We start from the raw sequence: 13,463 nt of genomic DNA, 5'->3' as shown, positions 1-13,463 counted from the left end.
AGGTATCAGTCACATTCCTCAGGTGTATATTGGCACTTAGAGATCCGTTGTCTCTTTGCTAATTAGCATAGCCACTGTCTGAATATTCTTTTCCTATTGCTCTGTCTCAGACAGAGAATTTCCCAGCATCAACAGAGTACATGTTTACAACTCCACATACAGATATTATACAAGCACATGAAGAGCATAAACAGAATTAGTAGAACATAAGCTTCATGCAACATGTCACATGACCCCCTCCTTTGTACAGACTTTTGGGGCAAACAGCCCTCCCACCCCCATCAGTGCAACAGTGATCTTTAGAATCCAATAACGTGACAGATTAATAATAGCATAAATGAAACATTGTATTCACAGACTTTATTTAATGGGACTTTTGCTGCTGCTGCCGGAGATGCAGGAGTTAGAGTTGGAGTATATGAGGGGCTTAGGGCCAAGGGGGTTGGGCTGTGTGGGAGGTGCAGGAGGCAAGGCTGGAGTCTGGGTATGGGAAGCAGAGTATGTGGGAGGGCCCTGGGATTGGATTACCTTACCTGGCTGGTGCTGGGCTGCTCCATATGGGCAGCAGTGGCTGGACAAGGGGCGCCAGGCCAAGATTGCCACAGCCGTTTCGTGGCCTCCCCTCCTACCCATGCTGCAGCAGAACGGGGGGGGGGGGCACCTCAAGCCCTTCCTGAGGCCAGACAGGGGCTAGACGATGGGGCCTGCCCCAGGATCAGGGCGGGGGACAGGATGTTGTGGGCACTAGGGGACCAGAGGCTGGGGGGTCAGGGATGACAATGCAGCCTAAAGAGGCACAAGGGGCAGCAACGGCTATGGGTCAGGGACAGCAATACAGTTGAATGGGCACTAGGAGGAGCAATGGCTGTGGTTCAGGGACAGTAGTACAGCCCAATGGCTACGAAGGGGAAGCAATAGCTGGGAAAGGCACAGACAGCGATTCATCCTAAACGGCATCAGGGGGCAGCAATGGGGTTGGGGGCTCAGAGACAGCAATGCAGCCTAATGGCCACTAGGGGCAGCAATACAGCTCTATACTGCACGTTACTCACTAAAGGCGTAGGGAGGTGAAAATGGGTAAAGACTAGTGGTGTCTATATAGCACTAAGGAAGCGAGGGGCAGGAGTGTGTGAAATGGCAGGGCGGCTGTCGGGCTCTGGAAGACTCTGACGTTGCATGGCCAAGACAGTGGTCATGAAGGGGAGGGCGTGTGTGGAGTTGAACTTCCCTGGGATGCCATTCCCTGAGACCAGGGCACATTGGCAAGGCCTGCACCGGTAGCTTTCTGCTGTATGTAATTCCACCATACCACCTGTTAGGTGAACTGTTGTTAAACCAATATGCGTTCTTAGAGCCTGCTACCCGTAGGTTCCATCAGCCACATCAGGGAGACCCTCTTAACAGATTTGTCTGGTTTTGTTTTGCTCTGCTTTTTTCCATTGCAGAATTGTATTGCTTGGCATGTGTGTTTTCCTGAGTTTGTTCTAGAAAATAAGGAGGGTGGGGGGAGAGAAAAAAACTGCAAGTAGAAGAAAAGGGGATGAAGACCAAAAGGAGAGGGTAAATGTAGGGCAAGAAAACTTCACAGCATTAAAAGCTGCATCTTTTGGAATTTAGAGTATACGCGAAAGATAATTCCCTGCAGAAATCTCCCATGGAGATGAAAGCAAGCTGGGATATCACCAATTGCCTTACATCATTGTGTACTTGAAGGCGAAACTTCAGTGTATGCCAATGAGACCTACAAATGTGGGATATAATATGGGAGGGAGATCCACAACCTGGCAACTAATTAATCCCTTAAATAAATTATAATAGACAGCAAGGGACAAACAGCTTTTAGTTACATGTATGTAACTATTCCAAATCAGAGGAGCTAGTTCAGATTTACACTAGTGTCTGAGAACAACATTTAAAGTTCAAAAGACTCCTGCAGTTTGATATGGGAACTGGCTCTTCCCTGGGGAGGAAAGAATGATTATATCATATGAATGGGCACAAGTCCTCCATGTGACCAAGAGAGGCTTGTGCAAATCAGCCAATCAGAGAGAGGCAGCGTGTAATCCTTCCAATAACAAAAAGGCTTCAGAAAGCAGCCAATCCGAGCCTATCTGGGAAATATAAAAGGACCGGCTGCACGACTCAACAGCTATTTGCTTCGGTGAACCTGATAAGGGTAGACCACATCTGTGACTCCAGGGATCAGAGAAAGAAAAGGTTTTTTGGGAGTAGCTGGGACTTGGATGTCTCGTTCCCAGTAGCTATTCTGGGAGTATTCTTGGGCCTGGCCCAACCTACCTCTGCCCTGGATCCTGCCCCCATCTTGGGCCTGGATCCTGCCTAGCGCTGCCCCGGTACTCCTGGGGTCTGGGAGGTTGGGTGTCGTGGCGGTGCTCTCCTCCTTCCCCTTGGGGAGGCCTGGGAAGTTGGGTGTCGCAGCGGCGTTCTGCTTCCTGGTAGTGCTGGGGGCGTGGCCCATATAAGCGACTGTTGCACAATGCAGTCTTCCCTATTCCCCTCATCCTCTGGTGCCCTTAGAGACCTATAGGCTCTTTTGCCATATTTGCTCACCAGTCACTGCTGCCTTTAGTGACCATTAAGCTGAATTTCTGTGCCTCCATCCCAGGCATTGCTGTTCCTAGTGCACCTTAGGCTATATTGCTGCCCCTATTTAAACTCTGTTGCTCCCCTGACCCTCCAGGTATTGCTGTCTCCAATGCTCTTTCAGTTGGTTGTATTTTTTCTGCCTGGCCTTGTGGCATTGCTGCACCTATTACCCTTTAAGCTTATTGTTGTTCCTGACCCCAGCCACTACTGCCCCGAGTGCTTGTTAGGCAATATTGCTGTTTGTGCCCCATCCCACCAGCCATTTCTGCCTCTAGTGCCCATTAGGCTGTATTGCTATCCCTGACCCTTAGCCATTGGTTCCCCTGGTGAGCATTAAAGCATATTGCTATCAGGCCCCTACCCATTGCTGCCCCGAGTGCTTTTTAATGCTTTTTAATTTCCCACCTTTTCACCATTTGTTCTCCAAAGTAACCCAGTTTTTTTCAGTGTTCCCTCACAGGTGCTTTTTCTAGCTCTTCACTCCCTGGAACACTGTGGGCTAGAACAGAAGAATTATGGTAAGGCTGCTGCTTTTCACTCTATTTCCTGCCATTAATGACTTTTAGGCTGTATAGCTTCTCCTTTGCACTGCTTAGTGTCTACTACACCTAACACCCCTGTTTTAGGAAGTAGCCTCCCCTTTCATCCCCTCTCACTCCTATTTAAGCAGTATAGTTGCTCCTTTTCCAATTTCTCTCTCTGCTTCTTCTCAGTCTTTTTCAGTATAGCTGCCCCTTTAATCTTTTGCTGCTGCTAGTGTCCTTAGGAGCTGTAGCTATATTGCACTCAGCCAGTATGGCATGGAGAAGGTAACATGGGGAAGAATGGTGCCGGTCATTGTACATAATAGGCACTATGGGCAGAAATGTGGTGTTGGAGACCCTTTCCCCTTTTTCACCTGCTTCTACCCAGGGTTTTTGGAGATTTACTGCCCCTTTCAGCACCCTATCCTCTCCTACCTCTAATTCTCTTTAGGAAATGAACATGCCTTTCCCTCCTTCGAGCCTCTGCAGCCCTTAGTTTCCATTTGACAGTATAGCTGTCCCTTTCTCCACCCCTTAGTGCTATATAATCACTCCTTTACCCATTTTCATCTCTACACCCCTTAGTGAATGTTGTGGGGCATAGCTGTATTTCTGTCCGTCCATCCCAGGCATTGCTGCCTCTAGTGCGCATTAAGCTGTATTACTATCTGTGAGCTGTAGCCATTGCTAAGCCTCACACCTATTTGGCTCTATAGCTGTTCCAACACCGTTGCTCCCCCTAGTGTCCTTTGGCTATATTGCAGTCTGTGTCTTCCCCAGCCATTGCGCCCCTTTGTGCCTCTTAGGCTGTATTGCTGTCCATGCCTCCCCCAGTTAGTTCTGCCCCTAAGGGGTGTGTGTAGACTACATCCCTCTTTTGACAGAGGGATGTAAATTAGGCACTTCAAAATTGCAAATGAAGCCAGGATTTGAATTTCCCTTGCTTAATTTGCATAATCGCGTCATGGCACTCTTTTGAAAAAGCGCTCTTTCGAAAGTAAAACCTCAGTCTAGATGTGGTTCTTTAGAAAATAGACGCCTTTTTCGAAAGATCCCATAAACCTCATTTTTTGCGGTTTACAGGATCTTTCGAAAAAGCCTTCCCTTTTCGAAAGAACCGCGTCTGGACTGTAGCTTTACTTTCAAAAGAGCGCTTTTTCAAAAGAGCGCCATGACATAATTATGCAAATGAAGCAAGGGAAATTCAAATCCTGGCTTCATTTGCGATTTCAAAGTGCCTAATTTACACCCCCCTGTCAAAAGAGAGATGTAGTCGACACATACCCCTAGTGGCCATTAACCTGCACTACTGTCCCTGATCCTCGCAATTGCTCCTTCTAGCTCTCATTGGGCTCTGTTCCATTCTTGACCCCCAGCTATTGCTACCCTTTGTGCCTGTTTAGGCTGCATTGCTGTCCCTGATCCCCAGTCTTGGTCTCCTAGTGCCCATAAAGCTGATTTACTGTCTCTGCCTCATCAGGCTATTGTTCTCCTAGTGCCTGTTTATGCACTTTCCACCCTTTCACCTTTTTTTCTTTAGACTAAACAAATTCAGGGTTTTTTCTTTGTTTCCTCATGGGGCTGTTGTCTAGACCTTGCAGCTATTTTTGATGTTATTCTCTGGACACTCTCCAGTTGGCCAACACCTTTAATAAAATGTGGTGCCTGCAAATGAACATGATAATGAAATTGAGAACCACTCATTGTGGACTAGAGCAGAAGAATTGTAAGGCTACAACATTTCATGCCTTATTTCTCCTGCCAGTAGAACTATCTGTTCTTCTTTCACGGTGTCCCTCGCTTAGTAACCATTAATCCTGAGGCTGGGATAGGGCAGTTACAGCGAATAACTACCAGTATGATGTATAGAGGTGTAAAAGGATGAGTTCTTCATAGTGGGAACTAGGAGCAGAAATGTACTATGGGAGACTCTTCCCCTCTTGAACTCTCTCCTGCCCCTAGCATCCATTATGCAGTATAAGCGATCTGTCTTCTTCCCAGTCTGCTGCCCCTGGTGGCCATTCTGAGCTATTCCCAACTTCCCCCACTTCTTCTCTATCTCACCCTTTCACTGTCCCACTTTCTTGCCCTCAGAAATGCCTCGTATGCATTAGAACTTGCTCTTTCTTCTCCTCAGTCTACTACCTCTAGTGCCCGTTGTGTGGTATAGTAGCATCTTCACACTCTACTGGCTATTAACTAGGCTGGCCACTCCTTCCCCTCCCTTTCTCTGTCTGCTTATCCCTAATGCATGTTAGGCAGCCCTTTTTTTACTGGCCGTTGTGCGGTGTAGTGGCCCCTGGTCGCCCTTCATTCTCTGCTGCACCTTCCACCCCTTTTTGCAGCATAGCTGCCTGTTATTGGTGCCCCACTCCCCGCCCTGCCCACAGCGCTGGTTGTGCAATATTGGCACTCCTTTTCCCACTTTTCTCTTTACTGAATCTGTTGCCCATTACACAGCCTATCCTCCCTGACTCCCCTTTGAGCCTCTGCATCCCCTACTGGGTGTTAAAAGGTAGTTTAGCGGCTTTTTCGCCTCCTCAATCTGCAGCCCCTACTGCCCGTTGACTCTGAGGAGGGGACAGGGAAGCTGTATTGCCCATTTCCCCTTTCTGGTGGCCCTCATGCCCTTCCTAATATAGCTGCTCCTTGATCCTTTCACCATCTTATACTTCTCGTACCCATTAAAAACTATAGATATCCCTTTCCCCATTTGTTCCCTCTGTAGGCCCTAGTGACCATTATTCAGGATATGTCTACCTTCCCCTTTTCACTCTCTTCCTCCTTCCCCTCAGGCCCTTTATTCATTAAAGCTGCCCCTCACTGATGTTAGTCTGTCATTACCCCTTCTACAGGCCGATCACATTGTTCCCCTCTTTGCCTTCTGCCTTCTTGCCCATTCTGCTGCATAGCTGTCCTTTTCAACACTTTCCTCCTCTAATTCCCTCAGGGCCTTTTAGGCCGTTGACCTTGTCCATCCCTTCTTTCACTCTCTGCAGCCCCTAGTGTCCACCAGGGCAACATAACACCCTCTTTCCGCCTCTTCTGTCCTTTGTACACTTTCTCCTTCACTCTGTCCTTCCTGTCAGGCCCTTAATGCATAATATAGCTGCCCCTGTCGGCTTCCGTCTTCTCTGGCCCCTTGTTGCCATTACGCAGGTCAGGGGTTTGTTTGCCCTCTCTTCCGCCTCTGTTCCCCATTACTTAGCATTGCTGCCCCTTATTCCCTTGAAAGCTTCTGCCTCCTATAGTGGGTGTTATGCAGTACAGCCGCCCTTTCTGCTCTTCAGAGTCAATGGGCAGTAGGGGCCGCGGACTGAGAGAGTCAAAGGGCAGCAGCTATACTACACAACACCCAGAATGGGATAGAGAAGGTGCCAGAGGAGTTAGGGGCAGCTCTGCTGCCTAAGGGCCAAGAGGCCACGGGATTGTTGGTATGGCCTAATGGCCACTAGGAGCAGCAATATAGCAAGGGGGCACCACTTTGACCCTTGTCCTTCCTCCTCCAAGTGTTGGTTTGGAATGCCACACGTGCCTGTCCTCTGCTACTCCTAGTGCCCATTATGCCGTACAGGCATCCCTCTGCCCACTTTCCGTCTCTTGTGCAACCTGTTTCTTACATGGCCTAGTCCTTCCCTCTTCTGTTCTGCATCCTCTAATGCAGAGGTGGCCAACCATTTAGAGATGAAGAGCCAAAATAGCTGCGGATAAAGTGCAAAGAGACACGTATTATATATTTATTTTTACATATCTCTATATAGATATAGTACACAAAATGCCCCATCCCTACCCCCCATTCTAACCCAAACCCCATCCTCTCCGCCACAGCCAGGCACACCGAGCCCCTTGCATTAACCCAATACACATCCCCCAGAGCCAGGCACACTCCCTCCCACTGCTCTAACCCAATGCCTGAGTCCCAGAGTTGCTATGCACTTTTCTCTCCAGGCGCTGGGGCACGTGTGCAGAGCAGCAAGCTGTGAGCAGTCCAAGTGCACAGCTCAGAACATGAGCAGCATTTCTTTAACCAAAGAGCCGCATGCAGCTTGAGAGCTGCGGGTTGGCCAGCCCTGCTCTAATTGGAGTTACACAGTTTAAGTGCCTTTCCCTCTCCTCACAGTTTCCTTGTCTACATAGCACCAAATTACACAATTAAGTGCTATTTCAAAATGTGCCTTAACCCTAATGGAACAAGGTTTACTGGTATATCAGAAGAGCGAGCCCATTATATTTTGAAATACCGGGCACACTGAAAAGACATGGAATAGCTATTTTGGGATACTTACTATATCCCAAAATACCTCCACAGAGAAGATGTAGCCTAAAATTCAAATTCCATGAGGTTTACTCATCTCCAGCTAAAATTGCTTTAAGGCCTAAAATAATTTAAACCACATTAGGTTACTTGAGGATGCTTAAGATTCTCAAAGTCAGTAGAATGGCTTATCTGGTGTTTCAATCAGTTTTATTCAATCAGAATATCTTTTTCAGACTTGATTTTCGAAACTTTTATTTGTCATTTACTTTGTTGCTTTGCTTTTCACTGTACTTATGTTAGGAAATGACTTGACTCTATAATTTTGAATACTGGTTTGGTATAGCAACTCAGTTGCCACACTCAATGCATGTTCATCATTTGCATTTCACTAGCAGGGCCCTCCATGATGGGATACTGTCCTGCATGTTTGGGATGATGTGAATTGAAAAAAGAAATGTGTGAGCCAGACTAACCTCCTTGTTGCCAAATCTGAACTCTTCAGCTGTTTAGGAAGAACTGAATTAGAATCACTAAGGTTATTCTTAGCAGTGAGATTTGGAATAATTAGAATGAAAATGATTGCACATCAAGAAATTGGAAGAAAAATAAAGTGAAGACAAAAATATTAGAAATAAAAATATTTATGGTGGAAATACCAGCTAGTGCTTTAATTAGCACATCTAAAACAAGAGCATATGAAGTGATTGCACACAACACTGTGAGAATAGTGCACTGCTTCTACATTCAAAGCACTGCTATGGTTCAGTGAGCACATCTTGCAAATTCTAGGTATGCAAGTGCAATTAGCAACGTTTCCTATCCTGGGAGGACCTTTTGGTTAAGAACACAAGAACAGTTATACTGGATCAGACTAAAGGTCCATCTGGCCCAGTATCTTGTCTTCCAATATTAACTAATGCTAGGTGCCCCAGAGGAAATGAACAGAACAAGTTATCATCAAGCAATTCTTCTCCTATCATCCATTCCCAGTTTCTGACATTCAGTGGCTAGACACCATTCTTACGCATCCTGGTTAATAGCCATTGATGGACCTAACCTCCATGAATTTGTCTAGTTCTTTTTTTAATTCTATTAAAAACCAGGTCTTCACAAAGTCCTCTGCCAAGGCATTCTACAAGTTGACTATGATGTGTGAATAAATACTACTTTTTGTTTGTTTTAAACCTATCATCTGTTATGGGAGCAAGTAAAGAACTTTTCCTTATTTACTTTCTCCACACCAGTCATAGTTTTATAGACCTTTTTCATTTCCCCCTTTCGTCTCCTCTTTTCTAAGCTGAAAACAATGTACTCTGGCAGGGGACAGACATGAGGCACTACATCTGTTCTGAGGAATGGGTCAGGCAGAAACCTAAAATGCATCAGTTGTTTTGCTCTGACAACCAAAATCAGACTTTTTTAAATTCAGGAATCTCAGAATGTTCTATTAGTATCGGAAATGTCAAAACAACATGTTAGACATTTCCAGATCTCAATTTTTAAATGATTTTAATTCCCTAAAAAGTGTTGGTATTTCATCTTCTCATCACAATTTAGAACAAAAACAAATAGAAAAATTCCTCTATCCTCCTCATATAACTCAGTAAAGAATATCTCACTACCAGTTAATGCTGCTTAGGTGCCTAATTTTGAATGCCTTAATTAAATGATTTTATCAACCATTTGGTAGCTTGCTTCTTTTCATTTAGTTCAAACTACTAAATAATCACCCCAGTTTTCTTGCAGGAATGAGACTTCAATGTAAAGCACAAGTCTAAACTCTTAGCTAGTCTCCAAGTTTTATCCACAACTTATCTACAGTCATCACGAGCTCTTTTGCTGCATGACCCTTCCCCCACAACTGTAGAAAATTGCATCTGACTAGGGCTAGGCATTCACTTTCATGTGCCTTTGCTCTGCACTGTTTTTCCTGGTCAGATTAGATGAAGTGACTTCCTTTTATTTCAGGTCATGCCTAACAGATTCCTATGAAATTTGTTTTAAAGTAGTTTTTTAGTTATAGAGCTATTGCTTAGACTATGCATGTTATTCAGGGTATGTTTATATTCATTTACTAGGAACACAACCTAATATACTTCATTTGTGGAGAAAAAAGATTTGATCTTAAAGGAGCATTTCTAGGATATTGTCATAGTTTTAGGCATCTATGTGTTCAGTGCTTTTAGACTGAGATCTTTAACTGAACAGCTTTTAGTGAAACAGAGAATGGTGACAGGTGGGATTAAGTAGGTTCTAGAAGTAGGAGTGAGGGGGATCCTGCTGCACACCATGGCTAGAGGTGGTTTCTATTCTATAGTGGTTAACCATTTAGCTCAATAGCTTTCTCTATTCAGATTGTTCCAGTGTCCCTGGAAAAGATTTCTTGAAGCCACATTTTGCAGCCTCCAGCCCAACGCTAGGGCTTTTCTAGACCAGGTTAGTCCCCCAACTTACATATTTTGTCCTCAAAATCCTGTTTTAATATGAGTGGATCCAGTGGCCTCTCCATGGACTTACCTCTAGCAGTCCTCTGTGTGTCAGTTCCATGTAGGCCAGCATGGGACAGGGCTGAATTTACATTTTGTGGGCTCCAAACATATTCATGAGACGTCATAGGGGAATGATTGCAAAAGAGAGGAGTTCATCACAGGAGATGTTTATGGCACAGCACACAGCTGCACAGGTTATATTTAAAAGTTCAGGGCACAGATGGAAATGCCAGCTATTCAGATACCAGCAAAGGTCTTACGGCAAAAAAGCACACACTAATAAATAAAATGAATTCTAAAAGAAAAAAAAACAGAATAAAACACAGTGCATCAAAACACCTAACAAAAGCCAAAGCTGGCCAAAACTCCAGCCTAGGGTTGAAAAGGGACACTGGCAGCTCCAGGCAGCACTGTTGCCTGGGCCACTAATAGTCCAACCAGTGGCACAGCCTGCCTGCCCACCCTAGCTCCACACAGCTCCAGTCTCTGCAGTCCATAGATGCAAGGGCAGCAAGGGAGGTTCCATGTGTTTCCCTTATCCCCAGGGCTGTCTGGGAGTAAGGACAGTAAGTGGATGGTGGGGACATGCTGGCTGCTTCTAGGAGCCACTTGAGGTAAGTGCTGCCCAGCTGTAGCCCACATCCCCAACTTCCTGCCCTGAGCCCCCCTCCGAGAGCCTGCACCCCACAATCACTCCTACATCCCAAATCTACCCTGAATCCCCTTCCACACCCAAATTCCCCCCAGAGCCTGCAGTCTATACTCTCCTCCTGCACTTCAAACCTTGTCAAGGGAGCAGGTGGGCCAAGGATGCTGAGTTTTTTGCGATGAGAAAGTTGGTAACCCATAATCCACTAAAGGGGAACCATAATACTAGGTCATATGAGAAGTGTGAAGGATGAGCTATCAGAGCTCATATTAAATTATTGTATGAAATTAGAGCAAATTTTTAAAACTATGTTAAATGTTTTAAAAATAAAAAATTTGAAAAACTTTAGTATGAATGTCTCTATAAATAAAATGTGTTAGTCTCACTAATCCTTCTCCCTAGGCAAAGAGACTAGAATCAGGACCAGCTGTATCTCCAAAAGACCAAGCCAACCCTCCAAACTGGACCAGCTCAACCATCTTACCCAGACCAAACTGGAGCAGACCCACATCCATCCCTAGCCTGAACTACACCAGACCCATATACCTCCAGACCACACTGGACCAGATTCATATCACTTCCTTGACCAAAACCCCCAGAGTGGCTCACACCCCATTCCCAGCTTGAACCAGCTCAGACTCCTTTTGACCTGTATCATGCCAGTACCTACCAGAACAAGTCCTCCTTAACCGCTGTTGCTGAAACACCACCTCCCAACTCTTCAGCCAACCCACTTTCTGACTCTGCATTCCAAAGCCACTCCCTGCTGTCAGTCTGCTCTGATTTGCCTCCAAACCAAACTGAACCTTGCCAAGCCACACCTGGTTCCAGTTTGGCCAAATGCAATTTCCCTCTAGACCTGGAGTACAGGTGGGCAAAGGAAGGTTGGAGGGGCAGGGGGGTTAAAGTCTCCCCCTGGGGAAATGGTGGGGGAGATGGAGCACAGAGTGCTAGGGGGAGATCCATGTCTCCCAGGGGCACTTTGTAGGGGAATGGGGTAGGGAGAGTTGGGTTTTCCCCCGGGGTGTTATTGGGAGGGTATTGGTGCTGTCTCCCCAAGGGTACTGGGGAAGAGGAATGAGGCAAGGGATTCCAGGGAAGATCCATTCTCCCTGAGGTGCATTAGTAGCAGATGCTAGGTGAACCTTCCCCCCCCCCAGGGTGCTGATGGGAGGAGGGACAATTGGGCTCACTGAGGTGGATTATCTGGAGCACAGAACGCCCCCTGGTAGAGGTGCCCATCCAGCTGGTGTCAGTGCTGCCTTCTGCCCAGCATGGTCTGAGACCATGCCCCTATGATCCCAGGCTTCTGCTTTCAAATGATGGCAGGGCCAGAGTTGGTCCATGGGGCAGAAGAGCCCCAAGGCTGCCAGACACGCAAGAGCCCAGGGAGGAAGGTGTGTGTGGTGGCCATGCAATCTGCACAGCTGCCCCATCAGAGCCCTGCTGTCTGCAGCACACAGCAGCTAGAAATCCCTGACTCAGACCTCTGAGTAAGGCTGCCAGTTTTGGATGGATATATTTCTGGAGGTTTCATCACAAAACATGAAGATTAATCTTTAATTACAGGTAATTTGTGGTGTCCAGGACACTCCTGGAGGTCTGGCAACCCCCACTGAGCCAGCCACTGCCCCGCCCCATTCACTCTAAGCCATATGCGCTGATGAAGAGAGAATGGGGTCTGGAGTGGCAGCAGCTGAGGGTCCCTCTCCATCTCCATCACTGGCAGAGAGAAGCACTCATCTTGGCTGCCTGACAGGAGCAAGTGGGTGGGTTCAGAGGGGCCAGGTGGTAGAAAGGAGCCAGTGGGTGGTACGGAAGGGATAGGGAGAATTTCTTGGCAGGCCAGCCTGCTGAGAGGACCGCGGAATGGAGGGGCCAAGGGTGGAGAAGCACTTGCATTGCAGTTTGACCATGGTGCAAATGGGACTTTGGGCTAGTCCAGGGCCACTGTTAAAGACATAGGTGTCATTATAAACCTAGTACTAAGCATGGAGGCTCCCTTTGTAATGTGCATGGAACAGATTGTATTGCTATTCTATGCCTTCCATGCAGTCCCACTGGGAGATACTTAAATATTGCAAGGGGCTTTCTGCTGGTGTCTGAGTGAATTTCACCTCAGAGGAATTTGAAAGAGGCAATATGAATGTTCAGACCCTGCAGTTGGTGCACATGAGACAGAAGGCCTCACTAATGGAGTAGACAGATGTATTAATTCATAAGTCTGCAGAATGTCAGCATGCATTAAAATGTCTGAAGTGAGATTAGTCAGTTGTTAAATATTTTTGGGTTCCTTCTATATACATATAGGTCTGATGCACTGAACAGCTGTTGAACTGAAGTGCCATTAACAAGATGCTCTGAGCCACATTACCTCTGAAAAATCAAGTGCAGGTGAGTTTTTAATCTCATTCATTTGACTGTTCAATGTAATTAAGAGCTTCTTGATTCTTAATAGTGTGACACAACATGCCATGAAGACCAACAAAATTCAAAATATCTTTTGCACACTTTGTGGTGAAATTAAATATCATAGGCAAGCTGGTATCAGTACCTATTAAGCTTTCCCAGTACTTCCCAACAAGCAAACACCATTCTGGGATGCATTAACAAGAGTGTTGTGAGCAAGACACAAGAAGTGTCTTCCCCTCTATTCTGCACTGATTAGGCCTCAATTAGAGTATTGTTCCAGTTCTGGGCAACAAAAATGATTAGAGGTCTAATCTATGTCTAATCTAAAGACATGAGCTATGAGGGAAGACTGAAAGAACAGGGCTTTTTCAGTTTGGAAAAGAGAAGACTGAGAGGGGGACATAACACCCTTTTAGATACCTGAAAACTGTCACAGGGTGGGTGGGGGGGGGGGGGGGATGTTCTCCTTGGCCTCTGAGGATAGGACAAGAAGCAATGGACTTAAACTGCAGCAAGGGAGGTTT

General features: G+C 46.2%; 1 long non-coding RNA gene across 1 annotated transcript in view; it reads left to right on the top strand.

Annotated features, from left to right (window-relative positions):
* The window catches only part of LOC142829923 (uncharacterized), an 88,736-nt gene extending 75,633 nt beyond the window's left edge, over window positions 1-13,103 (top strand). Inside the window, exons 3-4 of the long non-coding RNA XR_012904842.1 lie at window positions 10,930-11,397; window positions 12,838-13,103. This is a non-coding gene — a long non-coding RNA (uncharacterized LOC142829923). The remainder of the gene's footprint in view (window positions 1-10,929; window positions 11,398-12,837) is intronic.
* The last annotated feature ends 360 nt before the right edge of the window (window positions 13,104-13,463 follow it).

This window comes from Pelodiscus sinensis, chromosome 6, assembly GCF_049634645.1.
Source record: "Pelodiscus sinensis isolate JC-2024 chromosome 6, ASM4963464v1, whole genome shotgun sequence".
Taxonomy (NCBI): domain Eukaryota; kingdom Metazoa; phylum Chordata; order Testudines; family Trionychidae; genus Pelodiscus; species Pelodiscus sinensis.
Note: the sequence above shows the minus strand (reverse complement) of the source record. Positions and strands in the feature narration are given on the sequence as shown.